The following is a 16693-nucleotide window of genomic DNA, read 5'->3' on the forward strand; positions in this document are numbered from 1 at the left end:
TACTTTGTTTGATCAAATTTGTGATCATACTTATTTGATTGATGGAAAGTTTGTAGCTTTAGTTGTAAATAGAACTTGTATTTGTGTTAAGACTAAGAATATGATGTAACCTTGGTTCATCATCCTTCTAAAGCTCTTAAGTGAGTTGTATTCTTACTTGGTCTTAACATATTGTGTGTTGATGGTTGAATCTTGGTCAAAGTGAGGCTAACACATCAATGAGTTGTACACTTGAAGCTACAAGCATCAAGGATGAGAACCATGATGAGCATCAAACACCAAGAATCTCACCGGAGCACTTGTTTGCTGTTTTTATGGGTCTGATCAGACTCTTGGACTTCTGTAAAACTGATATTCAGATAGTTAGTTTTGAGTAGATGACTTTTCGTTTAGGCCTCGCCTTAATTCGATACACGGTTTAGGATTTATAGCCTTCCGAAAGTCACTATGCCTTTGTAACGTTGTGCTGAAATTTCTAACCTACTCGCACTTAAATCGTCGTCACGGTTAAACCATTATCATGTGCCATGTTACATAACTCTTTCATTCTACTTAACTTCTGAACATATCAAGAAAATGTATTCTTGATGGTTCTATCTTCTGTGATGATTGATAAATTTGAAAATCAATCGTGCTATCACGTTCCTTCCTGCTTAGATTATTATAATCATTCGAAATTCTATATCTACAAATTCTGGACCATTATTCGCTTGACTTGAAGTCGAGAAGAGAAAACAAAAGCATAGAGCTTCGAAATATAAGATAGAATATAAAGCCCGATAACAACACATAAAATTACAAACCGTGTATATCAATGTTTATCGCAACATAAAGACACGGGAGAATTAAAAACACTATCACCCCAAGGGCGAAGGGGAAGAAAATAGATTTCTATGGTGGTAAATGAAAAAGGAGAATGATTGTTGCGATAGTAAGGATAAGGACAAGGATTAGAACTGGATTAAGCATTTTCACAATCTTTTGAATGTATGAACTAAGAAAGAAAGTATAGGAATGGTGAGAATAATGGAACGAAAGATTTTAATTTATAATGAGAATTTCAGATAGAGTAATCGAGGAAGATCACAGCATTTAATTATAGAGATCTTAATTTCCTTATTCGCCGAAGAATCAAATCTTTTAGATTTCGAAGAATTTCTTTTAAATCCCTAGAATTCCGAAATTCAACAGTGACTATGTCAAAAGTTAAGACGTACCTTAATTTCTAAATTTAATCCTGACTACATCAAAAGTTAAAACAAATCTACATTTACTCATATCAATCTTTTGTGATAGCTTCATTCGTGCTCTTCGAATAATCGAATTATTATTATCCATATTACTCAATGATGATAAAACTCTATTTATCAACTTATATTCGTCATGAAAACATTTTTATGGTTAACCATGACGACCTTACTCAAATTTCGGGACGAAATTTCTTTAACGGGTAGGTACTGTGACGACCCGAAAATTTTCGATCAAATTTAAACTTGATCTTTATATGTTTTCGACAAGATAAGCAAAGTATGTAATGTTGAGCCTCATAATTTTTGAACTGTTATATATATTCAATTGACCTTTAACTGTTCCCGAGGATTCACTAACTATTGTTTGTAAATAAATATGTATATGTATATAAATGTAATTACAAGTTGAAAATATATTTGTATAATATTATTATTACTGTTACTATTATTAATATCGATATCAGAATTATTAATAACATTAATCTAATACAAAAATAGAAAACATGTAACTTGTTATATATTAATTATAACTTGATATTATTGATACCTTTAACAATAAAAATCATTAATCTTTTTTTTTCATTCATAATATTATTAACATTGTTATTATTATTAAATATCATTATCATTAGGATTATTCTTAAGTATTATTCTGATTATTATAACTGTTATTATTCTTATTATTATCTGTATTAACAGAAATCGGTTATTTTTTTATATAATTGTATTATTATGAGCATTATTATTTATTATTATTAAGGGTATTATTATTATTTATATATATTAATTATTAATTATTATTATTAATCTGATCAGATCATGCAGGAATTACGTAGTAAAAGAAAATTTAGTTGTTACAGATCCTTATCAACCTGTATATGATTTGTACTATTGTCCCCAATCCAATTCAGTATCAAACGAAATCTGTTGAGGGTACCTGTCGGTTTTATTTATTTTTTTAATCTATTACACATTGTTAGTACTTTATGTCTGATAAAGTTAAGCGTCCTAATCTAGCCTCAATGCAAACATATTAGGAACGATTACAAGTAATACAATTCATTAAATGGCTCAGAATAATTCAATCATCACAATAATTCATAAATTAAACAGAAAAGCCCCGAGCTCTGTTCTTTATCTTTATGCCCTATTACGAATCAAACCATGATTATTTTTGTTGCCTTTCTTTCTTGCTGGAATCCATCAACCACTTCTGTATCATATATGTTAAATTATTACCACCATCTTACTACCACCCTTTCTCCGGTTTATAACAACCACGACCACTTAATCGATATCATGTCTTTCTGTTTCGATCAAACACTTCAAAACTCAAATCCACTTAAACCCATTCACCACCTTATATCACCTAGAGTTACCACCACCCTTCTTTTCTTCTTTGTGACCGAGACCACCATCGACAACACCAACCCACGACTATACAAACATGCCTTCTGTTGCACTATCGATGGCAACAACAAAACTATCGTTTCTATTTAGCGTTCGGTTCTTGAATAAACACCATAAGTCATTAACCACTCACCACCTTTGGAACCATAAATTATCGCCATTAAATCACCTTTTCATCAAACCGGTAGCCACCACCTTGCTCGATCAACACCAAACCATGTTACTAAATTCCTGTGCTGCTGCTATTATTCGCTATAAACATCACCTCGATACATCACAAACCGTCACCCAAACTCGAGCAAACTGCTGCAGCTTCGATTACTTTTTGTTTCAACTAGTAACCAACACCACATCCACCCTTCTCTTTTTAATTTCTGCAGTTACTTTCCTTTTAATACCCCGAATTCATTGATCCCCTACATGATATAAGTAATATACATAAAGCAATGATTAAAGGTGAACATAAGTGGAAGATTGGGTAAGTGGGAGGTGATAGAAATCTTTGGCCGACCAAGATATGATGATATTATTATTAATAAATATTACATATGAGAATAATAAGCTGTAAAGAAGAATGGAATACATATGATCATACCTAACCATTATTTTAAGCGAGGTATTATTATTTATTTTTTTTGTTTATGGAAACTGATATGATATAAGCTGTAATAGTTGATACTTAAATTGGGCCATAATAATGGGACAGTTGGGCTGTGTAACGATTAGGCCTCATATCTTCTTTGTTTCATTAAACTGAAATCCAACCAAACATTGATTCGGTTGGGCTGCTAGTATGACACGTTCCATATTTAAATCACCAACCCAAATCGTGATGAAGGAGAATAGATGATGAAGATAATAAGATGATGATAGTTTAAGTATGATGCTAGAAGATAAATATGATTTAGAATAATGGTTGTGATTTTATTACTGTGTTGTTAAATGGTGACCGAGAACAACGATTCAATGAATTATGAAGACGAATTATGATTTAAAAACGATAATGATTTAGGTGATAATTATAAAGATGATGAAACGGGATTCACGATGATAAGATGATATGACGATAGATAATGATGATGAAGAATTATATATGATGGCGTTAATATGATAAATGGGGTTTAAGAATTTAGCTGATAATACAGTTATGATCACGTTATGATTACGATTATGATTAGGGTTTGGTTATGATAGAATGTTAACCATGATGAATGGATTGATTCTGGCCGATGTATATTGGTGAAGAAGAAAAGGGAAACAGAAGAGAAACGTTAAGTATATTCAGGACGTAATATATAGTCAGAAAAATAGGGTTAGCTGAATGGTTTAAGAGTGTTGCTGGAGAACTAGAGATCGCAGGTTCAATCCTTGTTGGGGGCATTTTATTATTATTATTTTTTAGAAGCAGAAGAGACATCAGAATTATGGGTTAAGTAAAATAAGATAGTAATTATATTAGATAAAATGAAGCAGGCTGATGGGTAGGCAATTGATGGGTGAACGGGAGGTCTCGAGTTCGAGTCTGAGCGATGGCAATTTTTTTTATTTTAGAAAAGGCTTGTAAGGTAGTTCTCATTTGTATTTATTATTTTTACTATTATTATTATTATCATTATTATTATTATTATTATTATTATTATTACTATTATGAACATAATTATTATTATTAAAAATTATTATCATTATTATTATTATCATTATTATCATTATTTTTATTACTAGTATTATCATTATTATTATTTTTACAACAAATAAATATTATGTATATAAAATTATACTTATAATAATATTACATATTATAAACATATTTTTTTTATATAAATATTCATATATAACAAATGATGTATTTTTAATAAAATATTAATCATATATAAATATTAATATAACTATATAAACATTAGTCATTTTTAAAAATACATACAAATTAAATATATATATTATATAATTTAAGATATAATAAATTTGTTCGATTACAAATATATGTGTTAATATACACAAATGATATAGGTTCGTGAATCCGAGGCCAACCCTACGCTTGTTAAATGTCGTCATATGTATTTTTACTACAAAATACATTAGGTGAGTTCAATTGATTCCCTTTTACTCTTTACATTTTTTGGGACTGAGAATACATACGCTGTTTTTACAACTGCTTTATTTAATGCTTTTGAAATATATTTTGAACTGCGAATACATGAAATGCTTTTATAAACGTTTGACGAGATAGACACAAGCAAAACATTTCTCGAATGAATTATTATGCAGACAGAAGATCTGCGGATTATTATTGAATTATGTGGACATGATAATTGCCACCATTGAATTATGTGGACATGATAATTGCCACCATTGAATTATGTGGACATGATAATTGCCACCAGTTGATATGAATGTTACGTATCGAGAGAATGATTTTTATACACAGGTTATGTGTATTAGTTTTTGTGCACGAGATATGTGTACGGTTACTAAGATTTATGAAAAATGGATTGCGTACACAAAAAAAGGTGTACTGTATTTAAAAGATATCGCATGTACATTACAGGTGGGTGTAGGATTCGGGCCCATTTGTACCATGCATGATTTAAATCTTGTAGTCTATCAAAATGATGAATTTTTTTTTTTTTATAAACTTATGAACTCACCAACCTTTTGGTTGACACTTTAAAGCATGTTTATTCTCAGATATGAAAGAAATCTTCCGCTGTGCATTTGCTCATTTTAAGGACATTACTTGGAGTTGATCATCGCTCTAGGATCAAATGTTGATGACTTTGTCCAGATGGATTAGGACGGGTCGTTTCATCCCCACCGCAGCTCAGATCGAGGATATGATAGCTACTCGAGTGGTCGCGGCTATAGCGAATGCCAACCCTACTCCAGCTCTACCGACTAACCCAGCTGTTCATAACGGGTGTACTTACAAGGAGTTCCAGAGCTGCAAGCCTCACAATTTCAGCAGAACAGAAGGGCCAGTTGGGCTGAAGAGATGGTTTGAGAAGTTGGAATTTTTGTTCCGTGTGAGTAACTGCTCCGAAGGGAATAAGACTAAGTTTGCATCCTGCACTTTGTCAGATGGCACCTTGACTTGGTGGAATACGTTCGCCCAAGCTCAAGGAATTGACGAAGCTTATGCTACACCATGGGAAGAGCTTAAGAGGGCTATGATCGAGGAGTACTGCCCCATGACAGAAATTCAGAAGATGGAAGCGGAGTTTTGGGAACTGAAAGTTGTAGGAACTGATCTTGATGGCTATAACTGAAGGTACTTAGAGTTAGCCTTGATGTGCCCCACAATGGTTACTCCGGAGTACAAGCGGATGGAGAGGTATCTGTGGGGACTCCCCAAGGACATTCAAGGAAATGTCACTTCTTCGAAACCAGTGAATATCCCGGAAGCTATGCGTATGGCGCACACCCTGATGAATCAAATTATCCGCCAAGAGCCAGAGAAGGCGAAATCAGAATCGGGAACTAGTAATGGGAAACATAAGTGGGACGGAAACAAGGGAAAAGGTTTTGACCAGAACCCAGTTAAGAGGTATGAGAATTTCAAAGGGAACAACGACTGAAGGAACCCGAACCCAAATCCTTGCTCCAACCCTAACTACAAAGGTACCCTTCCTCAGTGTAAGAGATGCTACAAGTATCATACAGGGCAATGCAACGTAGTGTGTGAGAAGTACAAAAGGATTGGACACATCGGCAAAGATTGTAAGAGCACCGCCCCAGCTGTGAGGACAAACCCAAATGGACCAAGGAAGTGCTATGAGTGCGGACAGCAGGGCCACTTCAGGAATGAATGTCCCAACAAGAAGAATGATGGTAGGCCAGCATGTGGAAGAGCCTTCAACATGAACGCAAGAGATGCCCGCGAAAATCCTGACGTGGTTACATGTTCATTCACAATCAATAACATATTAGCTTCTGTTCTATTTGATACTTGTGCCGATAGGAGTTATGTATGTAGACACTTTTGCTCTAAGATAGATTGGTCGTTAGTACCTTTGGAGGAGAGTATGTTTGTTAAGGTAGCCAATGGAAAACATGAGAAAGTTGACCAAATTGGCCGAGGAGGTATTATCAACCTAGCCGGAGTGGATTTTGAGATTGATCTAATACCCATCAAGTTGGGAATCTTTGATGTGATTGTCGGAATGGACTGGTTATCCAAGGTAAGAGCCGAAGTTATCTGCGGAGATAAGATTCTTCATATACCACGCGAAGATGGTGAGCCACTGATTATTTACGGAGATAGATGTAGCTCGAAGTTGAACCTTATTAGTTTCTTGAAGGTACAAATATGAAGAAGGGACGTTTTGCTATTCTGGCACATGTGAAGAAGCTAGAAGTTGAAGAGAAAAGCGTGGATGATGTATGAATTGTGAATGAATTTCCCGACGTCTTTCCAGAAGAGTTGCCTGGATTACCACCGCCGAGATCAGTGGAGTTTCAGATTGATCTAGTGCCAGGAGCTGCACCCGTAGCTCGCGCACCTTATCAACTTACACCTTCCGAACTACAAGAGTTGCAGAGTCAACTGCAGGAATTGCTAGACCGAGGGTTTATCTAACTGAGTTCATCGCCTTGGGGCGCACCTGTTTTGTTCGTGAAGAAGAAGGATGGATCTTTCCGCATGTGTATCGATTATCGTGAACTGAACAAGTTTACGATCAAGAATCAATATCCCCTTCCTAGAATTGACGATCTTTTTGACCAACTACAAGGATCCAGTGTTTACTCCAAGATTGATTTACGATCAGGTTATCACCAGTTGAGGGTGAAGGAGAGCGATGTGCTGAAGACTGCGTTCCAAACTCGTTATGGTCATTATGAGTTTCTCGTGATGCCATTCGGTTTAACCAACGCACCTGCCGTGTTTATGGATCTCATGAATCGCGTATGGAAACTGTACCTGGACAAGTTCGTTATCGTCTTCATAGATGATATCCACATCTATTCCAAAAGTGAAGAAGAACATGAGCAACATCTTCGACTCATGCTTGAACTCTTGAGACAAGAGCAACTTTATGCCAAATTCTCTAAGTGCGAATTTTGGTTGAAGGAAGTTCAATTTCTCGGTCATATTGTGAGTGATCAGGGTATCAAGGTCGATCCCGCAAAGATCGAAGCTATTAGCAAGTGGGAAACCCCCACTACTCCTACTCATATTCGCCAATTCTCAGGCCTTGCTGGCTATTACCGTAGATTCATCGAAGGTTTCTCTCTGATTGCGCTTCCTTTGACTGCATTAACTCATAAGGGGAAGAAGTTCCTTTGGGAAACCGAGCAAGAGTCAGCATTCCAAACCCTGAAGCAGAAGTTAACCACCGCTCCTATTTTATCCCTTCCTGAAGGTAGTGATGACTTTGTAGTGTATCGTGATGCCTCCCGACAAGGTTTTGGGTGTGTATTGATGCAACGGAAGAAGGTTATTGCTTATGCCTCCCGACAACTGAAGATTCACGAGCGAAACTACACTACTCACGATCTTGAGCTTGGAGCCGTTGTCTTTACACTCAAACTGTGGAGACACTATCTGTATGGAACCAAGAGTACTATCTTCACCGACCACAAAAGCCTCCAACACATCTTTGATCAGAAGCAACTGAACATGAGACAGCGTCGATGGATCGAGACGTTGAACGACTATGATTTTGAACTTCGTTACCACCCTGGCAAGGCAAATGTTGTAGCTGATGTCTTGAGCCAAAAGGGGAGAATGGTACCACATCATGTCCGTGCCTTAAACATCACCATTCAGATGAATCTCAACAGCCAGATACGCGTAGCTCAGGAAGAGGCTCTCAAGGAGGAGAATATTTCTCAAGAGCACCTGAACAATAGCTCGTTTCTCGATTTGAGGTCAAGGAGACTGGACTCCGATACTTTGCCGGAAGAATCTGGGTGCCTAGTTATGGAGATTTACGGAGCCTTATTCTAGACGAAGCTCATTTGTCAAGGTATTCAATTCATCCAGGAGCTGGTAAGATGTACCACGACCTCAAGGTTCAATATTGGTGGCCAAACCTCAAAAGGGATGTTGCAGCATATGTTGGAAAATGTTTAACTTGTTCCAAGATCAAAGCCGAACATCAGAAGCTATCTGGGTTACTTCAACAACCAAAATCCTGCAATGGAAGTGGGAAGGAATAACAATGGACTTCATCACGAAGCTACCCAAGACGGTAGGCGGTTATGATACCATCTGGGTTATTGTTGACCGTCTTACTAAATCTGCACACTTCCTAGCCATGAAGAAAACTGATACGATAGAGATACTGGTGCAGTTATACATAAAGGATATTGTATCTCATCACGGTGTACCCTTATTGATTATCTCAGATCGCGATACCCGTTTTGCTTCCAGATTTTGGCGTTCTTTACAAGAAGCCTTGGGAACATGTCTAGATATGGGTACTGCGTATCACCTGCAAATCGACGGACATAGCAAGCGCACTATTCAAACCCTGGAGGACATGTTACATGCTTGTGTTATTGATTTCGGAAAGGCTTGGGAGAAGCACTTGCCGCTAGCCGAATTCTCTTACAACAACAGCTATCACGCAAGCATTAAGGCTGCACCTTTTGAAGCATTGTATGGCCGTAAATGTCGTTCTCCTATCTGTTGGGCCAAAGTAGGTGAAAAACAACTCACCGGTTCCGAACTCGTCCATGAAACAACCGAGAAGATTGTCCAAATTCAAGCGAGGCTCAAGACGACCCGTGATCGTCAAAAGAGCTATGCCGACCTTAAACGCAGAGATCGCGAATTTCAAATCGGCAATACCGTTATGTTGAAAGTCGCACCTTGAAAAGGTGTAATCCATTTCGGAAAGCGTGGGAAGCTAAATCCGTGATATATTGGTCCTTTTGAAGTCTTGGGAGAAGCACTTGCCGCTAGCCGAATTCTCTTACAACAACAGCTATCACGCAAGCATTAAGGCCGCACCTTTTGAAGCATTGTATGGCCGTAAATGTCGTTCTCCTATCTGTTGGGCCGAAGTAGGTGAAAAACAACTCACCGGTTCCGAACTCGTCCATGAAACAACCGAGAAGATTGTCCAAATTTAAGCGAGGCTCAAGACGACCCGTGATCGTCAAAAGAGCTATGCCGACCTTAAACACGGAGATCGCGAATTTCAAATCGGCGATCGCGTTATGTTGAAAGTCGCACCTTGGAAAGGTGTAATCCGTTTCGAAAAGCGTGGGAAGCTAAATCTGCGATATATTAGTCCTTTTGAAGTCTTGGAGCGTGTTGGACCCGTCGCTTATCCGTTTGGATCTTCCGACTCAATTGAGTGCAGTTCACCCCACTTTCCACGTGTCGAATATGAAGAAATGTCTTGCCGAACCAGAACTCGTCATACCTCTTGAGGAGCTTACAATTGACGACAAAATCCACTTCGTGGAAGAACCTGTCAAAATTATGGACCGTGAGGTCAACACCTTGAAACGCAACAAGATTCCGATCGTCCGAGTCTGATGGAATGCAAAACGAGGGCCTGAGTTTACTTGGGAGCGAGAGGATTAGATGAAATAGAAATATCCTCACCTCTTCACAACTCTACCGTCTACCTCAGCTTAAAATTTCGGGACGAAATTTTCATTGACAGGTGGGTAATGTAACGACCCGACTTTTTAGACTTGCTTTTGTGCTTTGTGCTTTCACGAAACTGTGTATTTGTGCGTACTGAGCTATATTATACTCTGGGATCTTACTACATGTGGATTACTTTCGTTTATATGTTAAAACATGCCTTTAAGTATGTAGGGTACTTAACTTGATCCCCGGAAGCTTTTATGACCGTTAGTGTCACTTAACGTTTAGAACGAGCTATGTTTGTCGGTACACGTTTAACTTTGATCATAATCGGAATATTATGACTACGAAATACTAATTGTTATTTTATAATAACAATTACTTGGATTTTTGGATGCTTAATTACGCTTAGTAATTTTACTAGAGCATACTAGTTAGTCTTGTTGGACTTTCTACCTTGTTGGACTTTAGCCCACCCTACACTAGCTAGTGGACTATTTAATTAGCCCAATTATTATTAGTTAGTGACCCATATTAATGTAAGACAAATGCCCATTTATTAAAAGGAACATACTAGCATTTTTGTTAACCATTATCCTTAATGTTGCATGGGATCCTAACATAAGCACCAACTTTAGACAACCATTAACCAAAAAGCAAAAAGGTGTCCCCTTGTCCCCCCACCAAACCCACAGCCACCACCCCCTCCCCATACCCTCACCTTCTATAAATACCAAGCTTATTCATTCCAATTCACACTTGATTTCATTTACAATTTACACACACTTACTCTCTAATTCTCTCTCTAGTCTTTCTCACTCTAAAAAGTGTAAGTTTTAAACTTTCTTCTTCTTCTTCTTCCCTTGTCATTCACGACATCATCATCATCATTGGATCTAGATCTTTAGCTTTTAGATCTTGTTATATCTTGTATATTCAAACATGGATTTGAATCCTTCAAGAACATGGAAGATTCAAGCTTTCTAGCTTTGAATCTTCACTTATTTTGTAGATCTAAATCTTTTTAGCTTTTAATCACTTTATTTTGTTGTAAAGATTCAAACTTGTATTTGTAATCTTCATGTAACTTGAAGATCTAGCTTCATGCTTCAAAGATCTTCAAGAACAACCAAGATTCAAGCTTTCTAGCTTTGAATCTTCATTTCATTGTTGGATCTAGGTTTTCTAACTTATGATCTCATTAATTTGTTATAGAGATCAAAACTTGTGTTTATGATCTTCATGTAACTTGGAGATCCAAGCTTTATGCTTCAAGATCTTCAAGAACACCAAAGATTCAAGCTTTCTAGCTTTGTAATCTTATAACTTGTGTGAAAAGGATCCAAGCTCTCTAGGTTAGGGTTCCATTACTTTGTTTGATCAAATTTGTGTTCATACTTGTTTGATTGATGGAAAGTTTGTAGCTTTAGTTGTAAATAGAACTTGTATTTGTGTTAAGACTAAGAATATGATGTAACCTTGGTTCATCATCCTTCTAAAACTCTTAAGTGAGTTGTATTCTTACTTGGTCTTAACATATTGTGTGTTGATGGTTGAATCTTGGTCAAAGTGAGGCTAACACATCACTGAGTTGTACACTTGAAGCTACAAGCATCAAGGATGAGAACCGTGATGAGCATCAAGCACCAAGAATCTCACCGGAGCACTTGTTTTCTGTTTTTCGGGGTCTGATCAGACTCCTGGACTTCTGGAAAATTTATTTTCAAATATTTCGTTTCGAGTATATGACTTTTTGTTTAGGCCTCGCCTTAATCCGATACACGGTTTAGGATTTATAGCCTTCCGAAAGTCACTACGCCTTTGTAACGTTGTGCTGAAATTGCTGACCTACTCGTACTTAAACCGTCGCCACGGTCAAACGAAGACGAGTTAGGTTCTGAAAATTGGTCATCTGTTAGAGGACTCACATACGGAGCAATGGCCACTAACTACGCATCTTTCCAATCTGTATAGAGGTCGTAACAGCTGTCCAAATTCAGCCTTTTGTTTCGATCTCTATTCTTGTTAAACTTACCTTAGTTTTGATGAATGATGATGATAATGATGATGTTGATGATTACACTTAAACTTAATTTGTTCACTTTTAAACTTATGTGGACAACATACTGACCTAGTGACCTTTGACTTAGGTTGACAACCTTTCGGACCAACTTACTACCTGCATACTTTTCGTATCGACTTTTACTGCTTATTTGCTGTGAGTTATAGCTTCCCTTTACTATTTTTACTATTTTTGGGACTGAGAATACATGCCCTTTTTACATTTTACATACTAGACATGAGTACTTAAACTTTACATATGTGTGGGTTACAAAACGGCACAAATATTCCCCTTAGCTCGCTAACGTTTAATCGTTGGTTTCCTAACCGGTGAACGCGAATCTTAGATATGGATCCATAGGGTTTGACTACCCCACTCAGGCTCGCGCTAGCAGACAACGAGTGTTTAATACTTCGAGGACAAACGCACTCGCCAAGTGTACTTTTAGGGGGTGATATACATACGTTAAGTCTAGTTACCGGGTGCCCACGGTTAAGCATATACTTTCATATTGATTTAAAACTGCTGATTGAAGCACTGAAATCTCGTGGTCTACATTACTTTACTGATTACAAACTATAGCTCACCAACATTAGTGTTGACTTTTAAGCGTGTATTTCTCAGGTGCTTAGACGATGTTGCTTCCGCTATTAGAATTGCTGTCTTGGTGTTATAGACTTGCTGTTATGGACCTGTTGTGTTAGATTTCTGCTGCATTACTTAGAGATGTCTCAATCATGAAACTTTTCTTTTGCATTCGTAACTTACGTTATTTTCAAATAATGACTTTGTAACGACCTTTGTGTCACGTTATATTTTGTAAAACGCTATCTTTTTATGAATGCAGAACTGGTTTTCAAACAGCATATAGTGTTTGACCTTATAATGATCATGTTGTTGATGAACTGTACACGATAGTTTTGTACAGGGCATCACACCCTCAATTAAGAAACAATCTAGAGGATGATCCAACCACATGTTATCCACAGTCATGCAACTGGAAAACTCCCAGAACCTAAGTAGAAGTTTAACACAAATCTGTGATCCATTGGCGTTGTTATTACCGAAAATAACTTTACAATCCCTCTCCAAAGTAGCCAATTTTGTCACATCTCCAGCAAATCAACATCGACCTTTCATTCGAATAAGCCTTATTATAACTTTGATATATAAGCTTACCTTTTGTCATCATTACCGGAGAACCGTTTATATCCCACCACATTAGCAGTAAACTTACCAGCAACTTTATTACTCATCGGCTTAAGTCTCTCCGAAAAACCATTATAATGTTCATTAAAACCCTATCATATACTCATCCACATCTTATAACGAGAATTGCCATACCAATTACCGGGAATTAGAAATCAGTATTTTGAATCTCGCAACATTTCTACATCAACAGTTATATGTATACATATAACATTTATCTCTTAAAATTTTTATCTTCCATTCTGAAATTCTGAAAAGCACCCAGTCTACGAATCAATATTCTGCGTTTTGAAAGAACTAAATGAAGCAGCAAAAACTGTAAACGACCGTAATAACCAAAAGTTTGATGATAAAGAATAGTGTGTTGACAAAGCTTAGAAAAGAGGAGGTTTGGAAATGGAAAACGGATTGAGCAAACTATGAAGAATGATGTGGATAAATCACAAAGACTAAACCTGCCTTCAAAGAATCCAAATGATTCAGTGTCTACTGAAGTCTTTTGAAAATACCTTGCTCCTTATCTATTCTAAACCTTTGCAGACAAATCTTCTTCATCATCCTTTGATATTAGAAATTCTAAGATATCATCGTATCTTTCATTATAAATATCCTCGATATTTCTGAAGATATTTTCATAACTATTCTTATCTGAAATCATTTATCTCTTCACGCTATCAGTGTTACATCATAAAAGAAACTGTATTAGTTTCTAAAATCTGAAAAATTTGAATTTAAAATATGAATGTTTTTGAAGTACTGTTGGGAACTGAAGCATGAGTTAGTATAATATAATGACACTTGATCAACGTGATTATATTACAGTAAGTCATGCTGAGTTTCTAATGAAACATGATGATTCACAGACCATACTGTCATCATGTGCCATTTTACATGACTCTTACATTCTACATAATTTCTAAACATATCAAGAACATATTTTCTTGATAGTTCTATCTTTTCTCTTGAATTCTGGTAATTTAACCAATCAAGATCGTGCTATTACAATTTCTCTCTTAGAACATTAGTCATGTTCATTCGAAACTCCATATCTACGAATTCTGGACCATTACTTGCTTCACACGAAGGCGAGAGGAGAAAAACAAAAGCACGAAGCTTCGAAATATAAATGAGAGTATAAATCGCAGCAAATAGAAGAAGTCATTAACCATAGATGTGAATAATTATGGAAAGACAGATGCAAGGAAGGATTATGAAAACCACTACCCCAAGAGCAAAGTAGAAGTAAACAGCTTCCCCCGTTGAGAGTTGGAATAGAAGGATGATTGTTGTGATAGTCAGAATAAGATCAAGGATCAGAACTGGATGAAGCATTTCCACAATCTTTTGGAAATATGAATTGAGGAAGAAAGTATAGAGAATGGGAGTTGTGGAAATAAGGAAACGAAAGGGGTGGATTTATAGTGAAACATCAGACAGAACAATCGAGATAGATTATCGCATTTAACCAAGAGGATCCTAATTTCCATAATTTCTGGAAAAAAATAAATCTTATTACAAAGATTTCCTCTAAATCCCTTTAACTCTGGAAATCTACCGTATCTATGTCAAAAGATATGACGAAACTTTATTTTCTCATTTCATTCTTTTGCGATAGCTTCACTCGTACTCTTTACATAATTAAATTCTTTTATCCATATTACTCAATGATGATAAAACTATATTTATCAACTTATATTCGTCATAATAACATTCTTATTGTTAGCCACGATGACCTCGATCAAATTTCGGGACGAAATTTCTTTAACGGGTAGGTACTGTGACAACCCAAAAATTTCCGATCAAATTTAAACTTGATCTTTATATGTTTTCGACACGATAAGCAAAGTCTGTAATGTTGAATCTCAAAATTTTGGAATTACATTCATGTAATCAATTACCCTTTGACCGTGCTCGACGATTCATGAACATTGATGTGTATATAAATATATATAGTTATATTATATAGTTATATTAATTGAAAACGTTAACAAAGTATTAGATGTATAATACGTTACATGAACATAATTATTTCAATATATGTTTAACATATTTATCGAAGGAATTAAAAGATAATATCATATGATTGAATTATCAGATACATTGTGATATGATTATGAGTATCTTTTATGAGGTCCACGTTGATTTGAGAAATCTGTTCTTTTTAACAATATTCGAAAAATGGTAAAGTGATTTACAAGTAAGAATAAATGTGTCAATTAACAAGAACTAGACAACGGTTAGTGGAGATTCTTGTTTGATTTTTCAATTCATGCTTTACAATAATTTCCCCGTGACTTTTGATAAGATAACAAATTAAGCTTTCATATTATTTAATGTGAAAGTAAGAATGTGAAGTGTAAATAACTTAGATGATTGGAAATCGACAAGTTAAGTAAATCAACGTTTTACATACATTTATTTAGTCGTTGGACTGTAACCTTCAATTCACGAACAACCATTTGTAAATAGACATATGTATAAATATATACCTATGATAAGTTATTATTAGAATTGAATATATAATTAACTTGCAACGTATATTTAAGACGTGTTTATGAATATTGAATATATATATATATATATATATATATATATATATATATATATATATATATATATATATATATATATACATGATTTCAAATTAATTAAGTAAAAGATAGTAAAACTTGTTTATTGATTCGACTGATATTTAGATATGTTAAATAGAACGTTTGAGAAGTTAAAATAAACGTTGACGCATAAATGAACTATATCAAATTAAGTTCTAGAGCGTAAACGTTATATGATATAATAATTTCTATTATGTAAATAATCTTAAATTATACTTTGAAATATAATTAGTATTTGAAAAACTAAATATTATATTATTAATATTTCTAATATACATAAATTTATATTTCTAAATGAATATATATATATATATATATATATATATATATATATATATATATAGCAAAACTATAATTTAAAGAAGCAAATGACCAAAACACTCAAATGAATAAGTTACACTTTGAGTGGGATAGTTTTTCATTGATTTGAGTCGTGTTATTGATAAAGGTACATTACACGAAACGTAAAGTACAAGATTTTATAGTGTACGAAACAACGTTCTAAAAACCGGAAGCAGGACATATGTCGAGCGACAACGTACGAATTATCAGAACTAAAATTACAATTTAACTATGCATGTAAATATAATATAATATAATATAATAT

The sequence above is a fragment of the Rutidosis leptorrhynchoides genome, chromosome 4 (assembly GCF_046630445.1).
Source record: "Rutidosis leptorrhynchoides isolate AG116_Rl617_1_P2 chromosome 4, CSIRO_AGI_Rlap_v1, whole genome shotgun sequence".
Lineage (NCBI taxonomy): Eukaryota > Viridiplantae > Streptophyta > Magnoliopsida > Asterales > Asteraceae > Rutidosis > Rutidosis leptorrhynchoides.